Below are 21903 nucleotides of genomic sequence, written 5' to 3'. Positions count from 1 at the left end.
TTGCTGTGAACTCAGGGTTGGGAGGAGCACTGAATTTTGAAAAACTATCCCTTAATAAGATATAGTTTGCTTTGGAATAGTTCCTAACTGTTACAGAGTTTACTGAGGTTATTAAGATGAATTTTATTTTGAAGGAGATAGCTTTCTGCTCTGAACTCACCAGTGAGAACATAACACTTGGTTGGTGGTTTTTTTTTTTTTTATTCTTTGCACATACGTTTAACTTTTATCCTCAGTAATAAGAATAAAGCTGGGATTCAATGTAATTCAATTAATTTAAAAAAAAGAATGTTCTGTCTTGGACATTTCCCACCAAGGTTTCCAATGTATGAGCTATTGCCTCGCCTAACGAACTATGCACTGTCCCAAAGACAGGTTTCACAGTTTCTTTCTAAAAACAACTTTCTAGTCAGAAATGTAACATTTTTGCTTCTCTAGTTGACAAAACAGAGTTACAAATTGACCATTATTGAATTGTGGGACGATATACTGAAGGCAACCAGTCATTAGCTTAGTTGTTATTTAAAATATGTACTTTGTTTTCAGTATTTCATATCAGATTTTACAAGACAACCATTATGAGTTCACCACATAAAAGTAATTACTACTAAAATCGATCAAAATATTTTTTGCAATCTAAAAAGCATATTAGTAGGTATGAAGTCATTCTCTAGGTAATATCTGAACCTCCTTCATACCACAGTTTATGAGATGGCATGCCAACAATATTTAAAACTGGGGGTAAAGATACTGCAGTCCACTAAACTTTCATTTGCCATGTTTACCCATGTAACTTGTCTGGCATTAATATTTTCAGGATAATTGTCAGTATGCTTGTAAGCAGGATGACTGGAACAATTTTTCTGTTAGCAAAATTTGAGGCTAGAATCTTCTCTGGTATTTTCTGCAAAGGCTTTTGCTTTGGAATAGGGGTGTCCTTTTTGCCTTCTGCTTATGTTATGAGATACTCACCATGACATTTCTAAACCAAAAGCAAAATATTTTTAATCTGTCTCAGTGATATAAAAAGTTATACTAATTTGCAAAGTCTGTCAGTGATGTGCATGTAGTAGGAACTACTGCTGCTTAATGTTGAAACCCAGTAGTCAGCGTAATGATTAGTCAGTCTTGTTTATGCAATATGCTGCTAGTGTGAAGCTCTGCTATGTGATCATCATCATCAACCCCCTTTTTCCCCTGTTCTACACTGGGTCAGGGTGTCATGTGAACTGTCACCATCTCTGTCAATTTAATGCCACTGTCCTACCTTCTTTAACAGTCGTTGCTAATTGCCACAGGTCTTCTCTCACACAATCCTTCCACCTCTTTTCTTGATGCCCTTGTTTCCTCTTGATTTCTTCCTGTCAGTCCCCAAATCATCTTCACCAGACTGTCTTCTTCTTTTCTGCACGTGTACCCAAACCACCATAATCTGTTCTCTTGGACTTTCTCTATAATTGGAGCTACTCTAGCTATTTCTCTGACGTAGTCATTTCTTTGTCTTTCCCAAAGTGTGTATCCTATTACCTGTTTCAAGCACTTCATCTTCATCACCTCTAGCCTCCTCAACTGCTCTGCCTTTACTGCCTATGTTTCTATACCAGACAGTAGTACTGGTTACACCATTGTTTGTACACTTTACTTTGGTTACACCATTGTTTGTACACTTTACTTTGGTTACACCATTGTTTGTACACTTTACTTTGGTTACACCATTGTTTGTACACTTTACTTTTCAGTTTCTTTGGCATTGCTCTGTTATACACCACCCCTGACACTCTGTGCCAGTTGGCATCAGTCCCTCTGATCCTAACTATGACCTCCTCATTCAGACTTCCGCTTCTCCTCAGTCAACTCTCCTAGATACATGAAGCTGTTCACCTGTTCCTCTATTTTCCCTTCTATCTCAGTTCTCAGCGTATTCTGATATCGCCATTTGATGCCATTACAAGTGTCTTATTTGCACTCAGTTTCATCCCATGTGGTTTCAGTTTTGCATTCCTTTCCTCTATCCTTTGTCTAGGTTCTTGCTCAGAGTCTGCCTGTACTGCCACATCATCTCCATACAGCAACTTTATTTACCTGTCCCCTCCGATGTTTTGCTAATGTAGTCCATCACCAGTATGAAAAGCAATAGGCTCAGAACTGAACCTGATGTGCACCCACTCCCATGGGGAACTCCACTGAGAGTCTGAACTCTATTTGTACTTGAGTCATTGGGTCCTTGTACATAGTCTGCACTACTTTTACCAATGTTTCCTAGACTTTGAACCATTGCAGGACTGTTCAAATCAGCTTTCTTGGGACCTTCATGTCATATACTTTCTCCAAGTTTAGGAATGCCCAGTCGGCCTCTTTCCTTATCTCTAGCTTCTTCTCAACTATTTGTCTCACTGCAAACACTGGGTTGGTTGTTCTGCATCCTGATCTGAATTCAAACTGCTCGTGCATATTCACTTATAAATCACCTTTTCCAGAACCTTCATGCAGCATTACAGGGGCCTGATACCGCTGCTCTGCCCACAGTTGTGAATGTCCACTTTGTTATTGAACACTAGCACTAGTATGCTTAGTCTCCAGTCATCTGAGATACGCCATTCTTTACATACTGCTATGAGTACCCTGAGGGGACATTTCTTCCCTATCTCGCCCAACATATCTGCTGTGGCCTCATCTGCGCCTGCTGCTTTCCTCGACTTCATTTCCTTCAGTGCTGTTCTTACTTCTTCTAGGATGGGCTCCTCTTCTTTCATTGTATGCTGTGTCTGGGGCAGTACAGCTTCTCTGGGGGTTTCATCATTCAGAAGCTGCTGGAGGTACTCATTCCATCTGCCTTTGATGTCCTGGTGAACAGATTGTTGCTGGCATCCCTTATAGGATATCTAACTATCTTCTTTATCAGTCTATCTTTACCTTCCTACCTGATTTAGTTTCTTTGTGCCATCTACTGTGTCACTTTTCAGAAGCTGGTAGAGTGCTACTGATGCCCTGTTCTTTGATATTGCAACTCCTGTCTTAGCTTCTTTGCTGACCAACCAATATTCCTTCTTAGCCTGGTCCATCTTTTGTATCTCTCACTTTTTCCTGCGCTTGCTCTTTCTTTGGATGATTTCCTGGACATCTGCATTCCACCACCAGCTTTCCTTATGTACCTTATTTCCATATCTGGCTCAACCACACACCTGTTCTGCAGTCCTCACACATGCTTTTCTGAGACACTGCCATTCTTCTTTAACTCCACCAATTTCCTCTTCTTCCTGAGCTGCTAGAGCCCCAAGAAGTTTCTTGAACTTTTCTCCTTTCTCTCAAGTCAGCTTCCAGGTTTTCAGCCTAGTCTTTGTTGACCTTAGAGACTCTATGACCACTTCTTGCAGCCGATTGTAGCAACCAGTGGTTTATGCTGTGAGCTGACTGTTTCACTGGGGATGACTTTGCAATCACTGATTTGCATGTTGGCCACTTTGTTATCTTGGGACTGTCTTTCTTGCGGGACCATGTTGGCCAACATCAAGCCACTTGCCAGACAGAAGTCTAGAATGACCTCTTCTTCTTTATTGCTGTTTCCCTAAATATGTCGACCCAGGCAGTCCTCCTACCCTGTTCTGTCTGTCATGATATTTGCATTAAGGTCACCTATTATTAACACCCAATTCATGTTGCTCTGCTTTATCTAGTAAGTGTTGCAGATGCAGACTGAATGCACTCTTTTCCTCACTATCACAGCCCTGCTGTGAGACATAGGCTGTAGTTACCTATAGTGCCCTTTACTTACACTTTTGTCTGATTGCCATGAGTCTGTCACTAGTTCTAATGGCATCTTTCACTGTCTTTTGGAGCCTCCCCCTCACCACAACTCCCACACAATTTTTGTCATATACCCCCCTGAGTAGTAGACTCCAAGCCAAGTGTCTTTACTGCACTGCCCTTCCTTCTTGGACCATGGATATATAGGATGTCTGTCTTCCTTCTTACCATTATGTCATCCACTTTCAAGCTCCATCCTGTCAATGAACTTATGTTGAGCTTAGCAATTCTTAGTTCATGTTTGGCAGGTTGTTTATTTCTACATCCTGCATTCACTCAACAGAGCTATCCCAGGTAACTCAAGGTGAACAAATAGACATCTGTTGGCCAGTAGTTTATTCATCTAGGGTTTCATGGCGGCACACACTAGTTAATATGGACACATACATTCTGGCCACCATTAGCATGGATCCCCGGTGTAAGTCAGGGGGTCCTCAACCCACTTATCACCCAAATACTCATGCCCATTTTTGCAACGTTAGTCAACATGACTGAATAAATTGTTGCACCACTGAGTAGCTAACCCTGGCATGGTGCTTAGTCTGTAATCAGTGTTCTCCTGTATAGAGGATACTGCACATCACAGTTAATGCCCAAAGCGGTTGGACTATACAACACTTTCCCTCATAAGGCACCAGCTGAAGTCTGTACAGCTGCTCACAAATCCATTCTTAGGTAAGTTTGAGGTAGAAATGCAAAGCATGATTTAGGAGGTGGAGGAACACAGTGCAGTGGTTCTTGCCAGAAGAGTCTATAAAAATGATGTAATTAGTTTTAAATATAACTGGTGCTTTATAAAGGTAGATACCTTCATGTAATAGGCAGCATTGATTATTGCATGATTCAGTTAGTAGAATAAATTGTGTAACTAAATGATGTAAAAAAGAAGTCTACGGCCATAAAAACTTGAGAAACTAGCTTGTCACCAAAGGAGTAATAGTCGACTGGAACATTAGTTCTGGATGTTATGTTGTAGTAAGGAAGAATCTCTGTGGACCATTCATAGAAGACATGGACATCTTCCTGTGAAAGAATGCAGAGGGGAGATATTCTACAAGAGACCATCTGTAAGTTATGCACTTTGATTTCTGCTTATTGCTATTGAGGGAAGTAATTATTGACTTGTATTTGGAAGTGTCTATTGCACTGTTTGTCAGGGCTCCAGGACTTTAGAAAGTAGAACATACTTTGTATGTTTTTTCCTTTTGTTCAGAAAATCATTTTGGTGCACTTGATTGTACAACAGTCTGTATCACTGCCTTTTGTTTTACTATGAAATTATCCTTAGATCCTTGAAAAGACTTTTGGTGTGTTAATATGGTACCACAACACTAACATACGACACATACCAAAGAATGTACCAATACCTACAAGAGCTTTCTGTCAGGGGAGCAAGCACTCCTGCACCCTCACACCCCCACACATTTATGTACACCAGTACTGAGATCAGACATCAAAGGGGAAAGGGCATATCCTTAATCTCCATTGTGCGATGACATGGCATAACAGAACCCTGGCAGCTTACAGGAGTGTCACTTGCAGCTCAATCAATCAAATATTCAGTTACGTGAGCCTTTCACAACATTTTACACTGAAAAATACAGTTGAACAGCTGACTACTCAGTCGTCTCAATGGTGCTCCATGCATACACCTACAAATGTACATACACACTACACACTCTCACACACATAAACAGAGAGATAGATCTCTCTCTGTGTCTACACACACACACACACAAACACACACACACACACACACACACACACACACACACATGTGTATATATATATATATATATATATATATATATATATATATATATATATATATGACTATACTCATTTTCATAGAGGCACCCATACATCAGCCTTTCAAAGATCGACTGTACAATGTCAACAACACCAACATTGGCATGATACCATGCATGTAGTGAGAAACAACCTCAGCACATGCAAAATTTAAACTAAAAGGACAAAAAACATTGTTAGCCATCCAGCACCCCCACACCACCCATGCTAATTATATATATATACTAAACCCGAGATTGCACAACAATGGGGAAAGGGCATATTCCCCAACCCCAAGAATTGTGTGATCTTGCAAACCTGTCATACCTCTCCACCATCTCTTTACTCAACCAAAGGCAGTCCACATATAGTTTTATATAAGTTCATAGGTTCATAGGTGTGTACTAGGCTAACAGCCCTGGAGCCTATATAAGCCTAGCCCAAGAAGATTCCCTGTCATCATGTCGCCCAAAGTTAATTCCCAGTGCCCCTGTTAAGCAAGACCACTGAAGTGATCCCCAGGGTGAACTTCCTATTGCCCATCCACTCGTCAAGATTTCTTTTAAAGAGGGCCACTGAAGTACTCTGCTTGACGTGAATGGGAAGTTTGTTCCAGAGTATGAGAAGTCTCTGGGTTAGGAACCTGTCCCTCCAGCATGTTCTGTTATTTGTGGTAATGAGGATTAGGTCCCCAAAGCATGTGGCACGGAGAGATTGGGATTTCTTAGGTGTAGCATATCTAGAAGCTCTGGGTTAGACATGGCTTTGTAGGCCAAGCAGAGATCACCTCTAAACAGGCAATAAGAGACAGAGTATAGCTGGAGTTTTTTGAGTCTTTCCATATAGGGCATGTGTCTAAGGCCTAAGATCCTCTTAGTGAGGTATTTTTGTGGCCTTTCCAGTTGTTGTAGGTGTCTAGTGAGGTACATACCAAATGAGGCATTGTATTCTATAATATATCTAATGAGGGATGAGTAGAGAGGGATTATGACCTCTTTCTTCCTGGGTGAGAAACCTTTTGTAATGAGATGTGCCACACAGAAGGACTTTCTGACTACGGTGGCAATGTAGTTATCAAAGGAGAAGTTGCTGTCAACCTGTGTCCATAGGTTTCTTATCACACCTTTGGTGTTTAGTGGACTACCACCTATGTAGTAGTTCATAGGCACTGAATTTTTCCCAAAGGGAATGACAATGCACTTTTTGGCATTGAGTTTATGACCATGGTTCTGGCACCAATCATAGGTGTCGGTGAGACCTTTTTGTTGAATGTCTACATCAGTTGGAGAATCGATAATAGTTCCCAGTTTGCAATTATATGGGTCTACCTGAAAACACCGACAATGCAGAATGCCAACAACGAGAGCACCGACACCGGAAGATCGACAACGGAGAAGACCGACAGTTGAGAATCCCGATGCTGAGAACACCGACATGTTAAGGTAAGTGTGTTAGGGACGGACATTAGGGTCAGGATGTGGGTAAGGTAAGTGTGTGATAGTGACGGAGTTTAGGTTTAGGGGCGGGTTAAGTGAGTTAGGGTTAGGGTGCGGGCAAGGTAAGTGTGCAATAGTGGTGGACCTTAGGGTTAGGGTTTGGGTTAAGGTTACTGCATAGATAGTTGTGTTTGTAAGGTTTAGTGTAGGTTTGTAAGGTTTTTGATGTGCTTGTGTTGTGTGTGTGTTTTTGGGAAAGGTATTTGTTTTATTGTTTATCGGGATTTTGGTTTGTCGGGCATGTGAAGTTTCGTGTTTTTGAACTTTTTTTTTTCAGTGTTTTCGTGTCGGTTATCTCATTGTCGGCGTTTTCAGGTAGACCCATATATATATGGATTCACTTTATATCCTCGAAATACTGAAATATCGAAATTCAGTATGTTGAGGCTATAAAGTGGAAACCTGAAAAGAACAAAAACTCAGAAGCGCAAAATTCAAAATCTCGCATACTGGAGATTTCAAATTACTGCTTCTGGTGTACACAAACACACACCTTCCTCCCCACACACAAGCACAAACTCTCGCCTCCACACCCCCCCTACTTAAATATTCTAACTCCGCGGTTGCACTACACACAAAAACACACAAAACACCACCACACAAGCTACATTCTCCTCGCACACACACATCACAGTAACAAAACACATCAACACACACCACAACCCCTACCCAAAACCCTTAACACGTAAACACTTACCTGAATCCATAACCACAGTAAAACACCAGAAGTGCTAATTCAAAATCTTCAGTATGCAAGATTTTGAATTTCGTGTTTCTGAGTTTTCGTTCTTTTCAGGTTTCCATTTTATGGGCTCGAAATACTGAAATTCGATATTTCAGTATTTCGAGCTTCTAAAGTGAATCCATATATATATATATATATATATATATATATATATATATATATATATATATATATATGTTTATAAATTCTCTTTACAATCTCAAAATACTGAAATCACGACTTTCAGTATCTTGAGATGAAAATGTCAAAAGTCCAGTTATTCAAAACTACATTGCAATGAATGTGAAATTGTCAAATCCATGGTTGGCGGTGGTGCGCTGCTTTAGTTGGGGGTTGCAGTATGGTCTGGAATATAGAGATGGCTGCCAATGAGTGGTTATACTCAGAGATTTAGGTAAGTATTTTTTGTATTTGTATTTCTTTGTATGGTGGAGTGTTAAAAGACAGAGTGGCACATACTGAAAATTCGATATTATGAAGTTTCAGTATTGTGACGTTCATTTTTTTTTAAGTTTTGATGTATTGTACTCTCGACACTTTTGTCTCGAGATACTGAAATTCGCGATTTCAGTATTTCGAGATTGTAAAGTGAATATATATATATATATATATATATATATATATATATATATATATACATATACATGCACACACACACATATATATATATATATATATATATATATATACATACACACACATATATATATATATATATATATATATATATATATTCGTGTGTTTATATATACATATATAGATATGTGTGTGTGTGTGTGTGTGTGTGTGTGTGTGTATGTGTATACATGTATGAAGTATCAAAACTTCATATGCCTGCCACAGCCATACAAGAGTTTGAACTGCAAAGATTCAACTACATTTCCAATTGAATTACACAGATTTGAAAAAAACAAAGATCTATTTTTTGTAGGGAGCAAGCCCTCTGCACCCCTGACACCATCTGCTAATTATATATGTAATTTCTGAGCTCACACTACAGTGGGGAAAGGGTATATTCTCCAATCCCTGCTGTACTGCAGTCTTTCACTTAAAAAGCTATTATGTGCGAACAGCTGATTTTCGCTCAGTTACAATTGCTTTTTTCACTTCACCAGTTGCTCTTTCATGGGTTAAAAGTAACCCATATATATATATATATATATATATATATGCACACACACACACACACACACACACACACACACACACACATATATATATATATATATATATATATATATATATATATATATATATATATATAAATATATATATATACATATATATATATATATATATATATAGATCAATACATGTATTTTATACGTATATGTGTGTGTGTGTGTGTATTTTACTGTCAAAATATGGAATCTCAAAATAATGTTGTTTTCAAAATTTCGAAGTATTATAAATGTAGAATGCTTATTTTCTGATATGCTTTTGATCGTTACTGTCAAAATAGCTAAATGAGTTTTTCGAAGAGTTGACATGCTCTGACATTGTTTAGTTGACTTCCTGGTTATGTGACAACTCCCAAACTGCATCTGTTTTTACATGTTTATTTATGTATTTGTTATTCTTATGCTTTTCATCCAAAGTGGCAATAAATTATCCCTCAAAATCACAGTGAAACATTATAGTAGTGTTTAAAATCAATTATATGGACATGTTGTAAGTTTCACTTAAGTGCCATTCGGGCAGTTGTGCTGAAGCTGCCATATGGATTGTACATTTATAGTACAAGTATTTACAATTTTGGAAGGAGGCCCCCCCTGCACTCCCCATGTGGGGAGCCTGCACCCCCATACCCCCTGCAAATTATATATTCCAACTCCCAGATAACACTACAGTGAGGAAAAGGGTACATTTTCCAATCTCAACTGTACTACATTCTGGAATCAGAACACTGAATTCATGTTACCGAATATACACTAACATTCGCTAATGTGCATTCGGACATTTGTAGAATGACCTTATGGAAACTGGAAAAAACACATTCATCCATTCCAGTCTCATGTATGTGCCGTTACATATTTTGATAGTAAACCTGTGTGTGTGTGTGTGTGTGTGTGTGTGTGTGTGTGTGTGTGTGTGTGTGTGTGTGTGTGTGTGTGTGTATACACACACACACACATATATATATATATATATATATATATATATATATATATATATATATATATGTGTGTGTATGTCCTGATCAGAAGATCGACTTTTCAGAAAGTTGGAAGTCATTTGGTTAAGACCATAAAGTCGAATTTTTGAGAAGTCAAAGCTTTTGTATGGAGATTGCGGTACAGTAGGGATCAAGGAATTTACCTTTTTCCTCACTGTAGTGTGATCTCAAAGTTGGTAAATATAATATGCACACGGTGGGGGGGGGCACATGGAGCTAAAACTTATATTTTGTTGTTTTGTGTCATTCAGCTTTCTAAAAAGTCGATGTTCTGACTTTGATTCATATATATATATATATATATATATATATATATATATATATATACACACAGATATAGATGTAGGTGTATAGCTATATAGCTATTTAAATACAGATATATATATATACCTATACAGACATATAGATACCAATAAAAATCAACAAAGTAAGCACATACTGTTCCCAAGATTCTATCATACTTGTCTTTAGATTGGAGTCACTGGAAAGCACAATGCACATAAAACAATATCACCCACTCCCAGCTTTCCCCAGTCTTCCAATGTACAACCCCCTTTGGTGAAAATTGGCATGTTCCCCCGTGTTTGCTTGTTAATTAACTGTCACTCACAATTCTTGTACCTCAGCAGGTCGTTCTCTACTGAGGCACTATCATGTGCACCTTTTGCAATCTATTGCCCCTTATAACCTAGTGCCATAAATCAGTTAAATTAACTCCAAGTTTGTTAATGTAGTGCCCTGCTAATTCTACCACAGCCTTTTTTAATATAGAAAATAGGGATACTGCAGCCAGATAAAAATTCAAGCCCTTCACTGTCCTGGAAATGAACAAGTCACTTGTAGGGAGAGCACAGGATTACCCATATTGATATCAACTGTGTTTCAGAACTGAACATGTTGCAGCATTTAACAAAGATGGCAGTATTGACACGAGCTTTGCAGGACTCTGACATTTACACACACGAGTTCCATGCATATTACGCATTAATTTCTTTTTTTTTTTTTTGAAAACAGACAATTAACTAAATGCAAGACTGTAAATTAAATAATGTTTGTGTTACATGTGGTTTTAGTACTTTTTAAAATTTAAAATAATGCATGTGCCAGACCTAAGTTTGACTTCAGTATTCTGTCACTAAGCTCAATAGTTCACTCTGTGATAACAGTAATAACCACACATAAAATAACTGAAATATTGTACAGTATCTGCTGCAGCAAATAGCGAACAAGTGACATTCCGCTTTGGGGGAAGGGGTTTGAGGCAGAACTCCTGATTTCACATCATTCATGTGAGATCAGGACATGCTCTGCTGAGAAAAGACTAACCTCTGTTCCTTTTCCTTCTTTCCCTCGAATGCTAATAGCTTAGTAAATAAATATGTGGCACATCCATTAGAGCACTCTGGGCCTGATGCTAGCACTTTATCACAGCTGTCCAGCTCATTTTATTAAATTTAAATTTATTTACCGGGTGGGTCATTGTCATGCAGCATTACACATGTTCTGCTTCATGACATTCACCACAAGATGAAGGCTTATACAATGAACTTTAATGAAGTCCTTACAGATTGCAAGGCCAGGCCCTAATCGAACCTCCCTTCCTGATTACTTTGTAGCTTTATTTTAGCACTGGTGCGTTGCAGCTACTTCATCTGCATGCATTTCTGTACAGACTAAAGTATGCAGTTTTCCGAAATTCCAACTTCAAATCCTACACCTGAGCGGCAGAGATATGATCTAAGCATTCCCTAAGACAGGAGGCTGCAGGAAAGGAAAAGTCCAAGGAATAACCGAAAGTGGGAGCAGTTAGCCTGCCTCAATCCAGTGTGCACAGCATGTATAGCTCAAGCTTTTTTCTTTCTTTTTTCTAACTTCTCAATGCATGATTCAGCATTTTTAAATGTTCATTATTTCATCATATTCAGACACAGGTCTGCTTCAAGTCCCCACTCAAAAGTAGCTGCTCAGTAGAACATAAACTGTGTTCAGTGGAACAGTAGACAAGTGATAAGCAACAGGAGTAAAGCCATCTGCTGTGTCCTGGCATGAATATTTCCTTATTTATATGCCCTTATCAATAGTTTTAGCATACGTCACACACTAGTTTCTCACAAAGACAAAAAAATCTATGCATATTTAGGCCTGCCTACATGTTTTAATTTTTGTTCAAGCTTTGCATCCTTTGGAAAGAAGCAATCTTTTTTTTACGGCATCAGAATTTTAGAAGTATTTTTGGAGGACTGCTCCATTCATTTTCCTCCACTGGTTCAGTATCCTCTCTGCTTTTCTCTGCCACAGGACCATGGTAACTCACTCCCCAGGCTGATATGGGTGGCTCTTGATGTTGCAGAAAAAAAGCAGGTGAAAAAATGATGGAGGCAAAGGAGAATTAGACAAGACATGCTGTTATGTAGTCGTACCTGTCCTATGCTTCCAAGAGCTGAGTCAAAGTGATCACGTCCTTTACAGATGTAAGTTATTATGATTCTAACCACTGCCCACATTGGAAGAGAGCAGTCCTTTTTAGGATTTATATTTCTCTCCCCTAGTTAATCATACAAACTCCTGTATCCTTTCCCATGCACCAAGTTATTAGCATAACTCATGAAAGTTTATCCTTGAATAAATGACCCCAAATATCATTTATGGGTATGATTAGAATCACACAGAAGGCAGATGGAAAACTAACTGACTCAAAACTGGAACGACAAATACGTATTAAGGAAATGGCATTTGTACATAAGAGCTAACAGCCTGCAGGGTCAGGGTTAGGTTAGGGGATAGATATAATGTTTGTCTGTGTTTGTGAATGTTTGTGTGTCTGAGTGTCTCTTGTGTAGTAGTGGCAGTGTTACAGGAAGATTTTTATGAAGGTAAGGTGTAAGGTTAGGGTTGAGCGAAGGGGCAAGGAGACAGAATACTAGAAAAGTGATCAAGGAATCATAAAATGCCTAGCCACATGCACCTTTAAGAAGATGTACTTAAAAGTTCTTACAGACCTTTATGAGTACTCAGTAGTGCCCCCTCCCAAATAAAGTAGGACTTTACATGATAACCCTAATGTAAATATGTGTCTACCCATCAATCATCAATACTAGCCTTAAAGACAAAGTAGTACTTTGTTTGACCTGTAGATAGTCCTTTCTATGGGTGTTTGTAGACCCACTGGTTTTGCAAAGAAATAGAGGCCAAACAGAATTAGGTCTTCATTGCTTGAAAAATGAGAGACATGTCACTTCAGAGCAGCTGGTAAGCTACTGGGTATAATAAAGTTGTGCTGATCAGTCAGGATTTATGGCCTTTAATTATTTTTTCCTAAAATTGTTAAGACTTTCCCCGATGAGCTATATGCTTGTATTTTTGCATGGGGGTGGGGGGCATTGTACTTACTGATGATTCTGATAAAGGAACACTACAGTGGTATGATGACTTCTCTGGATCTTGAAGATATTCCCTTAGAAATTTACTGGGCCAGATAGAGGGACTTCTTGACTATGGTGGAAGCATGATGATCAAATGAGGGTGATTTGTTAACGTAACTACCCAGGCCTGTCATGACTGTGTCTGCTTGGAGAGGAGAACCACTTATAACGCATGACATGGGAACACCTTTTTTTTGCTGCACTTTTTTGCATTTAACTTGAGACTGCTTTCATTACACAGGTCTACCAGTAAGTCAGATTCCAGACCACTGACATGATATGTGCTGCTGTTAATGAGTTTGTTGCCTACCTGGTACAGAAGCTTAGGATGATGGGCAGTATTATGTTGGCAGAACCACTATTAATTGAGATGGAAGATTACCTTGCTTCTCTACATGGGGGGGGGCAGGGGCATCTGTAGGCCATGGTGGGGTGCTGGATACTAGAACAGAATTGTAGTGAACTCCAGGAATCTCCATCTGAGATGCCTCAGGTGTGTATCTGTGATGTTTTGGTTATTTCATACTGGGTAAATGACACCAACCTAATTAACAACAGGGAAACAATTCTTCTACTTAAGAGCGAACTTGCAAGCTATCCTAAAAACTATAGATCAATAGCTTGCCTTCTGATGACGTATAAACTATACACAGGAATTGATGCCAACTGAGTTTATCGTCACTTAGAAGAAAACTCAATCATTGGCAGTAGAACGAAAGGATAATAAAAGAAAGTCATATGGAACAAAGGATCATTTGTTGTTAATGATTGTTAAATAAATTCATAATGGAGAACTCTAAAAAGGGGAAGAATATAAGTATGGCATAGACTACAAAAAACATTTGACAGTATCCCACATTCATGGATAAAAGAGTGCTTAAAAATGTATAAGCTGTACCCTACACTGATCGATTACATTACTGCGACCATGAAACAGTAGAAAACCACTTTGCAGTTAAGCTATGATAAAGGACAAATTATTATTCCAGGGATAAAAATTCAAAGGGGTATATTCCAAAGTGACTCTCTGTCACCACTGCCCTTTTGTCTTGCCCTTAACCCATTGAGCTGTCTACTTAACAGATTAGGTCATGCCTACAATTTGGCTTCCAGAAAACAAGAAAGGGTACTTATTTATTATCACAACCAGATTTCCAGCGCGCATAATTCGTTATAATTTGTAATGTTTTCCAGAAACTATGTCTGTTAACCTGAAAAGGGTTGTGTAAAGTCTTAATTACTATTCTCTCACATTGTTTAGGACATTGGAAGAGGAATAACAGCAAACTTCCTCTTCATGGGTAGCGTCTTTTCCTGACCTAACTTACTGAAAATTCAATAAACATGCCTCATGCTTGCTGCTTCTGAGTCCTGTGAAGAAGGACCTGTTTATTTTTTACCTTTTTCTAAATCATTAGGATACAGCTTGTAAGTGGAACTGTTTACACAAAAAGGAAGTATGCAGAAAAGTGAATAAATAAAATTAATATTACAGTTACAAAGTGCTATTTACTACATTACTTTGTTTGTGTCTTTCAGCATTTCCCGGTTAGGGGTCGCCACAGCAGAACTCCGGTCCGCTAATGATTGGTAGTTGATTTTTACGTGCCGAGTTACCAGCCCTGATGCACAACCTTCAACGAAGGTACACCCATTCACGCATGTCTCCACCCAGAAAATGCTCTAGCTGAGAATCGAACCGGACAGCGTTTTACTGTGAGGCGACAATGCTACCGCAGCACCACCACAGACTACATTAAGTGAATACAAGTACAAACAGAAATGTCTTAAATTAAAATATAACATGATTCAAATACAAATGTAAAATACTAAATGTCACTGGTGACTAATAACAAGGCAGAATATGTCCCTAACACATCCCTTACTATGAAGAGTCCAACAGATATTAAAAAAAAAAAAGTCATCAAAGCAACAGTTTTGCTTTAAAAACATTGCCATTCCAATACTGTGAGGTGTAAAACACAGGATCACCCCAATACTCACAGTTACATGACTAAAGATCATCAGAAGTTGCCACACACTAAGAAAGTCAACAAACATGACATTGGATAAGGAAGACTCTGAAGCCACACTCAGGTTTATTAGATGTCAAAGTAAGTTACGTCAGAAAAGTACGTCCCCGAAAAATAGAAAATGTGAGCGTTATTCATCTTCCTGCCTCACACAAAATGTGACAGAGTAATAATTACTACTTTACAAACTCCTTTTCATGTTAACTGAAATATTTCCGGCCAAACATAATGAATTATGTGACGCTGGAAATCTGGTTGCGATAAGTACCCAACAAAGTGTAGACTTCTCATCTTCTTTTTGTAGATGATTTAAAAGTGATCATCAGGTGAGGAACTGAAAGCACAACTGCAAGTGGTCAAAGCTTTTTCAAATGATATAAGACTGTTGTTTGGTCTTGATAAATGTGCAAAAGCAACCTTTAAAGCAGAAATGCTGCAGCTCCAAGAAAACATCAGTTTGGGAGAAGAATGTGATATAAAAGAACTTGAGCAAGAGGGAGTGCATAAATATTTGGGAACTGATGAAGGATCAACAATAAAACACGAACAAATGCAAATAGAACTTAGTAAGAAATATTTTATAAGACATAAATTAAAACTGAAAACAGGGTTGACATCTAGGAACAAACTCCAGGCTATAAACCAATTTGCTCTTCCTGTCCTAACTTACAGTTTTGGAGTGACTGACTGGCCTCAAAAGGTGTTGGATAGGTTGGACAGGAAAATAAAAAGGATGTTTCGTGCTCATCAAATGATTTATAAAAATCAGTGTATACCAAGATTATATATTCCCCATTTTGAAGGAGGGATGGGCCTCCTTGAAATTGATTACATGTATAGGAAAGTTGTGAAACATGGGGAGAATAAGTCTAAGATGACTTCCCTGATTAGTTTAGCAGAAGCATATCAGTGTCAAGGAGGAATGAAAATCAAACCAGAAGTAGATAAAAATCAGGCAGCAACTGAATGAGCCAAAACACAAAAGAAAGAGTATAAGGTGAAGGATCAGATGAGAAGGCAAGAAATGTGGAGAATGCATAAATATAGTTGCAAGTATAGAAAACTCTTGGAACAACCTCATGTTGATCAGGATTGAATGCAGGAATGGTTAAGGACAGGTGAATTTAAACCAAAAGATGAAAGGTTAATATTGGCGGCCCAAGATAGTGGACTATGTATAAATTGGTTTACAAAGTCCATTGAACATGTGGGAGAAACAGACAAATGTAGGTTTTGTAAAACAGAAATGGCAACAGTCGCACATCTTGTTGCTGGCTGTGATATAATAATGGCAGAAGTACTATATACTGATAGGCCTAATTATGTGGCAAGACTGTTGCATTGGGGATTGTGCAAACATTATGGTACTAAAGCGGCTGAAAAACACTGGAAACATGAGCCACAAAGCATTATAGAAAATTATAATGTTTATATCACATGGGATCACCCACTACCAACAGTAAAAAAATAGATGTGAGAAAACCAGATATAGTAGTCCATGAAAAGATGACAAAAGTAGCATTGATCATTGAAATTGCTACACCCAGTGACTACAGTGTGTTACATACAGAGAGACACAAAGTCATAAAATACCAGGATTTGCAGGCAAAAATGAGGACAATGTGGAGGAAGGATACCCAGACAGTTCCAGTAGTAGTGGGAGCAATGGATCTTATAAAAAAAGAATTTACAATCATACTGTTACTGATACATATAACTCCATACGAACTGCAAAAGGAGTCATTACTGGGCACATTGCAGGTGCTGCGAAGAGCAGTTCTGGCTAACATCAAAGATTGAAACAATGCTAATTTCATGAATTTGACTTAAGAATGAGGTCTATCACCGTCATTGTATTAACAACCCAAAATATTTGGGAGAAATTAAAAAAAGGGAAAATGTGTTATGTACTGCATACCACTAAGTGTTAAATCTCTTTTATGGTGGAATTTCAGGGCTTCAGACTAGAAGACTACAAAGTAATATCTGTCTTATTACTTTCTACCACCATACTCAGTATTCATTCACAGCGATTGAAGTACTGGTGACTTACCATGGATATTTTTGGTTGGTGTCTTCACAGCTGACATAATATCTAGCTCCTCCAGAACAGCTCTACCACTGATGCTGGACAACTCTGTTTCTGACATTGATGGCAGTGCAAATTTGGCATGGTCAGTGGGCACAGTGGCTGTGTTAGACACAGGGAATATGGACTACAGATCCTCAATGCAGTCAGTGGACATGGCCTCTCTGACTTTGGAACCCACCTCAGATACATAAGTAGACACTGAAAGATTGGAGTCACAGTCAGGTCTAGCTGGGAAGAGATGTCACACCCTGCATCATAGTTCCCCCCCAATGAACATGGGAAGGACAAGGGGAGTCTACATTTTGGTTGCCAATAACACCATGGGTACTGGCCCCTGCAAGTTAGCTGTCTCAGTGTCCGTGACATAGTGAATGTTCAGGGCCATCACAGAGACATAGTCTACCAACTCCTAGGTCTTTGCTGAGATGGTATGTGTTTGACAGGGTATATGAGATGACCTGAGGGACTGCATGTCTCATATGTGAAACCTAATGAACATGTTCTATAGGTAGCTTACAGGACACAGGTCCTAGTATGCTCACATGATGCAGGTCAAGCACATGCAGAGCCTCGCATTCCACCCCACCATCCAATGTGAAGGTGAGTAAAGTCAGAGGCGAATATCCATAAGTGCATGGAATTCATGACACAGACATGTCCAGTAGAGGCCATTGCTCTTATCCATACAGCATTCCTTACTCTAGGCAAGACCCTAGCCCTCTCCTCCCCCATATTAAGCACACAGCACACAGTTGCTATCAGTTATATCATTATACATAAATATCTCATAGACGATGATGCACATTGTACCCCTACCTGTGCAAATGATGATAACTGTGCCTTGCCTGCCATACCTTGTTATTTGGGTAGCCTTCGTGTGATACTTGGCTGAGCACAGCCTTGCTGTAGGTTTGCATTCATAACTTTTAATGTCGTACATTTGCACTAATCTAGCCCATAGTTCTGGGCCAGCCACTGTCTCTTAATGGTCTTTGGTACATTGTACTCACCTTCATTTGGCAAAGTCCTCCCTGCTGTCAGCTCCTCCAATGTATCCTGATTTTTCTCATTCTTCACTGTCTGAGTGTGGTAGGATGTGTTCTTCTTGCATGCATACCCCTGAGCAACTGTTTCCTCAAAATTATGCTATGTAACAATGCAGAGAAAGAGCATATCTTGGGATATGTGCCAGGGTCATACTCCAGGGAACCACCAGGTACTTCCAGGGAGTGGGACTTCAGCAAGCCAAGTGCATACTCTTTGACATCCTGGGTTTTAGATAAGGCATTTCTGTAGCCATTTTGTAAACACATAACACAAAACAAGAATGCTTAAAATAAATCTACACAACAATAGAAGTTGGAAAAAAACTCCCTAGTGATTCGGCAAATGCTTTTATGAGGACACAGCTTTATTACATTACAACCTCCATATTTCTATACTTTCATGATCATTAATTGAAAACAATTAAACATAATCAATCAATCATTTTGTGCACTACTAAAGAGAAATAAACAAGAAACACAATAATACTAAATTTAACACAACATGCTACAATCAATTTTATTATTTAAACCCCAAGCAAACAGCGCATTCAATTTCAAAATAAATTTTGTTTCTAGTTTATTTAATACAGATCATTTATTGCCACTCCTTAAAGAATTAACTGTAGCTAAAATCAAAGATTTTAATGTTTTAATTACACCACCATGTACTTCTTTAACTTGTTGTGCTACACTACTAATTGGGTGATCACTTCTAATATTTTTAGCATTTTCCTAAATTTTAAGCTTGGCTTTCCTTTTTGTCTGCTCAATGAATGTTTGATATAGGTTGCACATGTTACATATGTGGGAGTTATAGCTACTGACTATTTGGTATGTAGATCAGTTGTAGATTATCTCATGTGCAGACCATCTGACACTTGATGGAGTGGTGATCTTTACAGTTAATGTACCTTCTTCCCAGCTCCCCAGGTGGAGCCTTTATTTCAATGTGGGTGCAGTCTATAGATTCCAGCACCTCAGGAAAATGGGGTATGCCATACAATTCCTAAATGACATTGAGTTTCTTCTCTGTGGTACAAGAAAATCACATACATTCCTCTATATTCTGTAAAATGGAATCAAGGAATTGATGGAGTATCTTTGATCCAGATGCCTGGGATACTCCACAATGTTCCCCATTTGTTGCTGAAAGTTCCCTGTAGCTAGTATTCTCAAAGTCACACATGCCTTTGTATGCACAGGGACAGGTGCACTGCAACTCCCATGGATCTGCAGTGAGGGTGACGCACCATGTTCAACCCCTGCTTTTTGAATCTATCCACATGGTGGCATTTCATATTTTCAGTGTTATAAAGTACATGAAATGTTAGGTAGGGATATATAACATGACACCACAGAGGGTGGTGATGTGTAACGTTGTGGCTACCAGGTATGAATACAGCCTATTGCATATACAAGCTTGTTAATGCTGTCACTACACCAAACATCATCCTGCTATTCCCTTCCTGTAACTCCAGGATTTTATGGCAGTAAGTAGCCATGGAGCTGGCACGTACAGTCATGGAATATATACTTTTCTGAATCATTCTGCCCATACTTTTTGCCCTCATTTGCATCTGCCAAGGCCCTCATTTTAATACTGCTGCTTATCATCATGTAATTATACTCTCTTTAGGTTGCTCTGCCTCTACTGTTTACACTCACTATGTTTATAAATTGTACACAGTCTGCGTGGAACTGTTCACGCACATAATTATAGTATGTGATACGGCCAATGTTTCTGAATGCCAGGGAATGTTACAAAATAGTTAATTTGGCAATAACTGACCACACACACAACTTTGTCTCATTATAGCAACATTATTCTTTTGAACCTAAATTGAAATGAATTAATTCAACACCTATCAACAGTATATTATAAAGATTTTTTCATACTGGGTGCTTAACTATACTTAGCCGGTTGTGACATTGCTCTAACTTTATTGTAAACATTGTATTACATTGACAATCTGTCTATATAGTCTAAGTTTATTGCTATACTTATCCCCAGCTTGAGACTGAAATTGCCCATTTGTGGTCAATGCTCTATCCTGGTTAACAAATTCAAAGAAAGGAAAAAGTAAAGAAATATATAAATAAAAATCAAACCACAGATTTTTTTTTTGTTAAGGAGAGGCATTTTTTTCTACTCTTTAACCTAAAAATATGATCCATCTGAAAAGCACAATAAGACATCTGTTTCTTTCCAATTTTTTTGCACACCTGTAAAACAGTGCCACTGTAATTACATCAGCATGCCTTGCCATGCAGTGAAATCTGCATAATGTTCACCTTAGAAAGACTTACTGCTATTATAAAAATAAACTGTAATTGTACACATCAGTATATGTACAAATTTGTAATTATAAATGTACCAGTTTTGATATGTATGCCTTTGTGCTATGCTCCTGCTTGGGAAACAATCACAAATGTCACCCATCTTCAGAACATCACTGCTGCATACATTTATTTGTGCTGTATTGTATGAACTATCATCAGACCTTGGCTGAGGCTACAAAACTCACATGGCAATTACTGCTTGTAAAATGAATGTATATTTTATTAATAACTTGCAAACCCCCAATGCTGTGCCTTTGTAGCACTAGAAGCAAAGATGGAACTGTATATAAATATTTTACAGAACACAAGGATGTGCACACAAATGAAATCAGAGGTACCCGAATCACAAGGGTAAGGAACAGAATTTATTCCTGCATGTAGATTTTCATCAAACCACAATCCAGACATATTAGGAACAGTGTTTGCTTTTACAGCCATTTACAAATAGCATTAAAAGGTTGTAGAATTATATTTCTAGAAGAATTTCTGCAGCTCAGGTACTTAGACGTCTGCCCAACTTGATGACAAGGGGCAAGTAATGCTTCTTCAGTGACAGTCTGATTATTAACATACATCAAGCACAACAAATTGCTACTTACTTATACTACAGGAGGAAATGATGTCATAAAACAGGTTTCTATGTTTAAATTGTATTCACACTGTCCTCATGTTATAGGGGAAAATTAAGAAACATATACTACATTTTTCACAAAATTAATTCAGGAAATAAATCATTAGCATTCTTCTGTCTTCATTTTAAGTAGAAACTTAACTCCAAATGTTTGTTTACTTAGTTTGGTACCCAAAGCAAATATTAATGGAGTCTGAGAGATGTCAGTCTGTAATTTTATTGGATACAGCATACAGAAGTGCAGTTTGTCCATTCCCATAATAAAATAAACAGCCTACATTCACCCACAAGAATATATATATATATATATATATATATATATATATATAT

This window comes from Protopterus annectens, chromosome 10.part0 (genome assembly GCF_019279795.1).
Source record: "Protopterus annectens isolate FY-2018-M chromosome 10.part0, PAN1.0, whole genome shotgun sequence".
Taxonomy (NCBI): domain Eukaryota; kingdom Metazoa; phylum Chordata; order Ceratodontiformes; family Protopteridae; genus Protopterus; species Protopterus annectens.
The sequence above is the reverse complement of the archived record's forward strand: the minus strand, read 5'-3'. Positions refer to the sequence as shown.